General features: G+C 44.8%; 1 protein-coding gene across 2 annotated transcripts in view; it reads right to left on the bottom strand.

The window, feature by feature from the left end:
• Positions 1-7,541, bottom strand: part of ATAD2 (ATPase family AAA domain containing 2) — a 98,567-nt gene extending 91,026 nt beyond the window's left edge. The window contains exons 1-2 of one of the 2 annotated variants that reach the window (XM_028852900.2): positions 7,365-7,541; positions 2,680-2,777 (exon numbers count right to left, since the gene is read on the bottom strand). The gene's annotated coding sequence lies outside the window, so the exon portion shown is untranslated. The remainder of the gene's footprint in view (positions 1-2,679; positions 2,778-7,364) is intronic. The other variant, XM_077944007.1, reaches the window with a different exon arrangement.
• Between the last annotated feature and the right edge of the window lie 89 nt (positions 7,542-7,630).

The raw sequence follows: 7,630 nt of genomic DNA on the forward strand, positions 1-7,630 counted from the left end.
TTTCTGAGACGCAGTTTTGTTCTTGTCGCCCAGGCTAGAGTGCAATGGCGCAATCTCGGCTCATTACAACTTCTGCCTCCTGAGTTCAAGCAATTCTCCTGCCTTAGGCTCCCGAGTAGCTGGGATTACAGGCGCCCACCACCACACGTGGCTAATTTTTTGTATTTTTAGTGGAGATGGGTTTCACCATGTTGGTCAGTCTGGTCTTAAACTCCTGACCTCAGGTGATCCACCAGCTTCGGCCTCCCAAAGTGCTGGGATTACAGACGTGAGCCACCGCGCCTGGCCTGGAAAATATATTCTTTTTTTTTTTTTTGAGACAGAGTCCCTCTCTATCACCCAGGCTGCAGTGCCATGGTACCATCTCAGCTCACTGCAACCTCCGCCTCCCAAGTTCAAGCGATTCTCATGGCTCAGCCTCCCCAGTAGCTGGGACTACAGGCGTGTGCCACCACGCCTGGCTAATTTTTGTATTTTTAGTAGAGATGGGGTTTCACTGTGTTGGCCAGGCTCGTCTCTAACTCCTGATCTCAGGTGATCCACTCGCCTCTGCCTCCCAAAGTGCTGGGGTTACAGGCGTGAGCCACGGCGCCCTGCTGATATATTCTTACAATGTGGTTTTCAAACCTTACCTCTCTATTGACCTCTCCTGAACGTATATAGTTTAATTTCTCAGTTTTCCCATGTAAGGTATGGTACACAGCAGTGAATCTAATACCACAAGTATGGACCTGCTTTCCACCCCAATCTCTTTCAGATTGGTCTTTCATTGTGTTTCAACCCAGCCAACTTCCCACCCCCAGCAATAAGGACTCTACCCTCTGAGTTCACATAGTACCTTGCTGCCATAGCACAAACTGCTTTGTACTGACATGATCGCTTTAACTTGGGAAAATAGTATAATGCAAATCAGATAAATGCAAATTAAAATAAGTGGGAATGTCAGAGTTTCGGTTGTTTTGTTTTGCCAAATTGTTTTTCTTTTGAGACAGGGTCTCGCTCTGTCACACAGGCTGGAGTACGGTGGCTGACTCATACCTCATTGCAGCCTTGATCGCCTGGGCTCAGGTGATCCTTCTGCCTCAGTCTCCCAAAGTGCTGGGATTACAAGCTTGAGCTACTACACCCATTCTAGTTTTTGTTTTTTAATAATAATCCTTGGCTGGGCACGGGGGCTCACGTCTGTAATCCCAGCACTTTGGGAGGCTGAGGCGGGTGGATCACCTGGGGTTGGTTTAGTTTTGTACTAAAAATACAAAAATTAGCTGGATGTCATAGCACACACCTGTAGTCCCAGCTACTCGGGAGGCTGAGGGAGGAGAACTGCTTGAACCTGGGAGGTGGAGGTTGCAGTGAGCCAAGATTGCACCACTAGACTCCAGCCTAGTGACAGAGTAAGACTCTGTCTCAAAAAAAAAAAAAAAAAAAAAAAAGCATTAAAAGCACATCCTTCCAAAAAAAAGGTTAAAAAAACCCTTAAAGCTCAGTGTACTGTGTGCTATAGATTCCCTGGACCTCCTTTTACATGTCTGTGGTCTTTCTTATAATTTCCTTTGTTATTTATCTCTCTTCTAAATACTTGCCCTTTAATATCTTAATTTCACTAGATACAGGCTTCTTTGAGTAGCATCTCATATTTCTTCCTTAACCAGATCATTGGAGTTTGTAGGTCAGAATCTGGTTCTCAGTACCTCCTAGTCTTCTGAAACCATATCCCTTTTTATAGTTTCTATTGTAGGATCATATTTTTTATCTATTTATTTATATTTTTAGCAGAATTTTGCTCTTGTTGCCCAGGCTGGACTGCGATGGCGCCCTCTCAGCTCACTGCAACCTCCACCTCCCAGGTTCAAGAAATTCTCCTGCCTCAGCCTCCCGAGTAGCTGGGATTATGGGCATGCACCACCACGCCTGGCTAATTTCATGTTTTTAGTAGAGACAGGGGTTTCTCCATGTTGGTCAGGCTGGTCTCGAACTCCTGACCTCAAGTGATCCACCCGCCTTGGCCTCCCAAAGTGCTGGGATTACAGGCATGAGCCACTGCGCCCGGCCTCTATGTTTTTTACGATCTATTTTTTTCAATCTAAAAAGTAATTCCTGCTTATAAGAGAAAGTTTAGAGGCCGGGCGCGGTGGCTCAAGCCTGTAATCCCAGCACTTTGGGAGGCCGAGGCGGGCGGATCACAAGGTCAGGAGATCGAGACCACAGTGAAACCCCGTCTCTACTAAAAATACAAAAAATTAGCCGGGCGCGGTGGCGGGCGCCTGTAGTCCCAGCTACTCAGGAGGCTGAGGCAGGAGAATGGCGGGAACCCGGGAGGCGGAGCTTGCAGTGAGCCGAGATCGCGCCACTGCACTCCAGCCTGGGCAACAGCGTGAGACTCCGTCTCAAAAAAAAAAAAAAAAAAAAAAAGAGAAAGTTTAGAAACAGGAAAAAAAAAGCACAATATGGCAGTTTAGAAACTGCTGGTTATCTCTCAGTGTGCATTCTCCCCTTCTTCCTTGAGACACTCAAATAATACCTGCACTGCTCAGAATAAACTGTATGTTTCCTGATCTCCTTTACACCTGGATGTGATCACGTGAGCATCTTTTGGTCAGTGGAATGTGAGCAGCGTGATGTGTACAACTTGCAGATTTTGTCCTTGAACCTCCCACTACTCCTTTTCCCTGGTCTTACCAGTCAGAATGCAATCAGCAGGTAAGGTGGCAAGCCATCTTCAGCCACGCGGACTAGGGCATCACTCTAGTTATGGCCCCCAATAAGACATCAGGAGCCTGGGTAACAGATATTGCAGAGACACTATATCAGCTCTGGAATGTATATGCTCAGGCTGTGGCATGAGAGATGCATTTGTATCTCATTTAAGTCACTAATATTTTTGGGTTTCTTTGTTACAGCAATGTCACCTATATTTTAATTAATAAAAATATCAATTCAACAAGGATTTATGCCAGCTACAATGCTTATACCCTGCTCAGAGCTATGTGAGGATAATAATCATCACTGCAAATTTATGTAGTTTCTTTTTAAATTACTTATTTATTTTTTAAGAGATGAGGGTCTCACTCTGTTGCCCAGGCCAGACTGCAGTGGTGCAATCATAGTTCACTGCAGCCTCAAACTCCTGGGCTCAAGCAATTCTTTTGCTTCAGCCTCCTGGGTACCTAGGACTACAGGTACCACCATGCCTGGCTAATTAAAATTTTTTTTTTTTTTTGTAGAGACAGGGTCTTGCTGTGTTGCCTACATTGGTCTCAAACTGACCTCAAGCGATCCTCCAGCCTTGGTCTCCCAAAGTTCTAGGATTACAGGGGTGAGCCACTACACCCGGCCTATGTAGTTGTTTATTACACAGGGTACTGAGAACTGCAGAACTCTCAGCACAACTCGGTTCCAAATCCCTGCACTAACAGACTTGACCAAACTCTAGCATGGCTTCTAGCAGTATAAGGCTATGTCAGCCTTCTCCCCCAGACCCCCATTAAAATGCCTGCCTAAGAAAGCTCAAAGCTGCCAGGAAAATTTACTATTTGTTGTTGCCAGTACCTGATGATAGGCCCCTGACCTCCTTTTCTTAGAGCATTTACTAAAAGGGCTTAGAATTGTAAATATGTATTATTTACAACTCAGAAGTCCTTCTCAAGGACTTAGAGAGCCATTCCTTTGAAATGTAATCATCAGGAAGGATAGGGCCTCGGACTCCCAGTCTCTGTGGGAGGATACAATCCTAACTTAGATAACTGCCAGCTAGCAGACACGGCTGGCCTAATGGTATTTACACTGACCAACCCTTTGTAATTTTCACTTCCCTGGCTCTACTGAGTGCTGCCCCCCGCAGCTCCTCCCTGCTGCCTCATTCTCCTTTTGAAATGCCCAAATCACCTCTGCACAATTGGAATGGAGCTCAGCTCTTTCCCCTACCGTCAATAGTTGCTGAATAAAATCTGTTTTTATCGCTTTGACTGATGTTCAACGACTGTGTTTATTTTTGACAGTACCTATGTTGTGCCAGACACTATGCTAAGTGTTCTGCAGAGATTAATTTTCACTGCAGCACCCATTAGATAAGCACTCTACTATTATTATCCTCATTTTGCAAAAAAACTGACACTCAGAAATCCTAGTGTTACTTATCCAAGGTCACTCAGGTTAGTAAGTAGCCAAGATAAGATTCGAGTGTGTTTCTGACTCCAGCACTATTTATATTATTTTACCTCTCAGGACCCGTGCCCTGGAAGAGCTCATGGCAGAGGTAGAGACAGATTGAGTTGCCGAGCATGCTACTGCTGTTCAAGACACATGAACAAAAAGTTGTGATAAAACAGGAAAAAAAAAAAAAAGCTGCAGGAAGATGGAGGCCAACAATAAACTCATCCTGGGAAAAGCTGCAAATAAGGCATGCGAAAGAGTGCATCAGACAGAGTGTACATACATCTTGTGCAAAGGCTTGGTGTATCAAAGGAAGAATAAGACACTCAGAGACAAGAGTATGGCGGTGGGGGCCGAGGCGGGTGGATCACTTGAGGTCAGGAATTTGAGATCAGCCTGGCCAACATGGTGAAACCCCGCCTCTACAAAAAAATACAAAAAATTAGCTGAGGTGGTGGGGGCGGAGGTTGCAGTGAATCGAGATTGCACCACTGCACTCCAGCCTGGAAAACAGAGTGAGACTCTATCTCAAAAAAAAAAAAAAAAAAAAAAAATATATATATATATATATATATATATATAGGGTATGTGGAAAATAATGAAATCAGATTTTTTTAACCAGAAATAGTTGCTAACATTTATATTATATGCCACCAACTATTCTAAGTGCTCAACTAATCCTCATAATGACCCTATGAGATAGTAGCATTATCATTAACTTCATTTTACAGATGAGGAAACTGAGACACAGAAGAGTGAAGTAACTTTGTCCAAGGTCACCCAACCGGCAAGCTGTAGTGTGATAACCCTACCTTGTTTTAACCTGAGTGACTCTGTCCTAGCAGAGAGAGCCGGACAGACTCCATTTTAGTTTCTTCACTTGCAGTCCCCTTTATCCCCCTTAAGGGAATAACTAGCGTAAACTGACTCCAAGCACTTTCAGGAATGCACCTGCTGATAAGATATTGGGTCAGGCTGTACCAGCAGCTCCTGGGAATGTGCTCTGTGGAAGGCACTTAAAAGCCCCTGCATTTATCTCTTAGTGATAGTTTAAGCCCCTGCACCTGGAACTGTTTACTTTTTTGTAACTGCTTCTATAACCAATTAATTTTTTTAAAACTTTTTGCCAATTCTGCTTCTGTAAAATTGTTTCAGTTAACCCCCACTCCCCTACTGAGACCGTAGTATAAAAGAGAATCTAGCCCTTTCTTCGGGGCCGAGAGAATTTTGAGCGTTAGCTGTCTCCGAGTTGCTGGCTAATAAAGGACTCCATAATTTCTCTCAAAGTGCGGCGTTTCTCTATAACTCGCTTGGTTACAACAGTAGAACCTACCCAGCCTGGCTTCAAAGTCCTGTAGTAAGTAGTCTGTGCCCACTCAGGATAAGAAACTATACAGTAGATCAAGCAAGGGAAGTTAAATGTAAAGAACTATTAATTATGTTAGCTGCACACGGCGGCGCGTGCCCACGGTCTCAGCTACTCAGGAGGCTGAGACGGGAGGACCACTTGAGCCCAGGAGTTTGAGGCTGCAGTAAGCTATGATTGCGCCACTGCACTCCAGCCAGGGTGACAGAGGGAGACCCTGTCCACCCCCCCCAAAAATTTATTAACTATGATAAAGGCATAACTACAACATATAAGGAAAATCTATTCAGTACCTTACTGTATAGAGGGAAGTTAGGGAGAACCCTGGTTTTTGTGTCAAGAGGCTGAATAAAGGTTATTGCCAGGCTAAAACTGCAAGGTTAGGGAGGGACCATGTTCTGAGTCTGGGGCTGGGGCAGACACCACAAGGATGTTCTCACCACCATACCCGTCCCACTCACTTTAAATGCAGCATTTAGACCATTTACATTCAATGTTAGTATTGAGTTGTGAGGTACCATTCCATTCATCATGCTTTGTTGCCTGTATGCCTTTTTTTTGTTTTTGCTTTTTAAATTGTATTTTTGTTTTATAGGTCCTGTGTGATTTATGCTTTAAAGAGGCTCTGTTTTGATGTATTTCCAGGACTTGTCTCAAGATTTAGAGCTCCTTTTAGCAGTTCTTGTAGTGGTGGCTTGGTAGTGGCGAATTCTCTCACCATTTGTCTGAAAAAGACTGTATCTTTCCTTCCTATATGATGCTTAGTTTCACTGGATACAAAATTCTTGGCTGGTAATTGTTTTGTTTGAGGAGGTTAAAGATACGGCCCCAATTCCTTCTAGCTTATAGGGCTTCCCACTCTAAAGGAGAAATGTTTAACAGAGTTGCTATATAGCATAGAGGCTATGTGGAAGTTTGTATTAGGAGCTGAGAGGCAATAAAATTGGTAATTGACACAGGAACTGGGCTCAAAGTCTTTAGGATTTATCGGCTTTGGGACTCAAGAGATTGGAAAATCAGACTGTGGATGGCTAAAATCAATGTAAACATCTCAGTTTTTATAATGGGAAGTACCCTGATTAGCGAGTTATCCTCATTGCAAATATAAACAATTCAGAAGACTGTAAAGTGTAAAGTCCTTGAAACTGAAAGTCCCTGATATTAATACTATTCATTCACCATAGATAAATTCTATTTTTTTTCTTTTTTTGAGACGGAGTCTTGCTCTGTCGACCAGGCTGGAGTGCAATGGCACTATCTTGGCTTACTGCAACCTCCGCCTCCCGGGTTCAAGCGATTCTCCTGCCTCAGCCTCCCGAGTGTCTGGGACTACAGGCGCGCGCCTCCACGCCCAGCTAATTTTTGTATTTTTAGTAGAGACGGAGTTTCACCATTTTGGCCAGGCTGGTCTCGAACTCCTGACCTCGTGATCCACCCGCCTCGGCCTTACCAAGTGCTGGGATTACAGGCCTGAGCCACGGCGCCCGGCCCTAAATACTATTTTAACAATATGGTGTCTTTTCTTCCAGACTGCCAGTAAATGAACAAACACATGATTAACACAAAAACGATACCATATGGACTCTTTAAACTTTTTTTTTCAAATTTACTATATCAGGGAATTAATATATCTTTTCGAGCCAATAGATATAGGTCTTCCAATTTAAAAGATTAAGTTACAATAGAGTGAGATTTGGTGTGCTATCCCTTTCGGAAAGCGTCCTCGATGCGGTCATATTGGAATTAACCTCCACTCCCCTCCTCTTCTCTGGGCTCCCGCGGACTCCAGGCTGAGTGCTGAAGTGTGGATTTTCACACCCAAACCTCTGTTATTTCAGTGTCTCACCTGGCTTCTCCACAGCGCAGAAGCTCAGCCCCAAGTTGGAAGAGCCTCCCCGGGAGATTCACAGCGAAGCGCTATTCAGGGCCCAACTCCAAGCCCAAACCTAGCTCCACCCTAAGCCGCCGCCAAAGACCCCTCTTCTCCCAAACCTCACCGGGGCCCCGCCCCTGACTCCGCCCACGAGAGCCCAAGCCTCCAGTCCTGCCCCACCCCGGGCTCCACCCACCAGCCGGGCTCCGCCTACCCGGAAGCACGCAGTCCTCCTCGTC

The sequence above is a fragment of the Macaca mulatta genome, chromosome 8 (assembly GCF_049350105.2).
Source record: "Macaca mulatta isolate MMU2019108-1 chromosome 8, T2T-MMU8v2.0, whole genome shotgun sequence".
Classification (NCBI taxonomy): Eukaryota; Metazoa; Chordata; class Mammalia; order Primates; family Cercopithecidae; genus Macaca; species Macaca mulatta.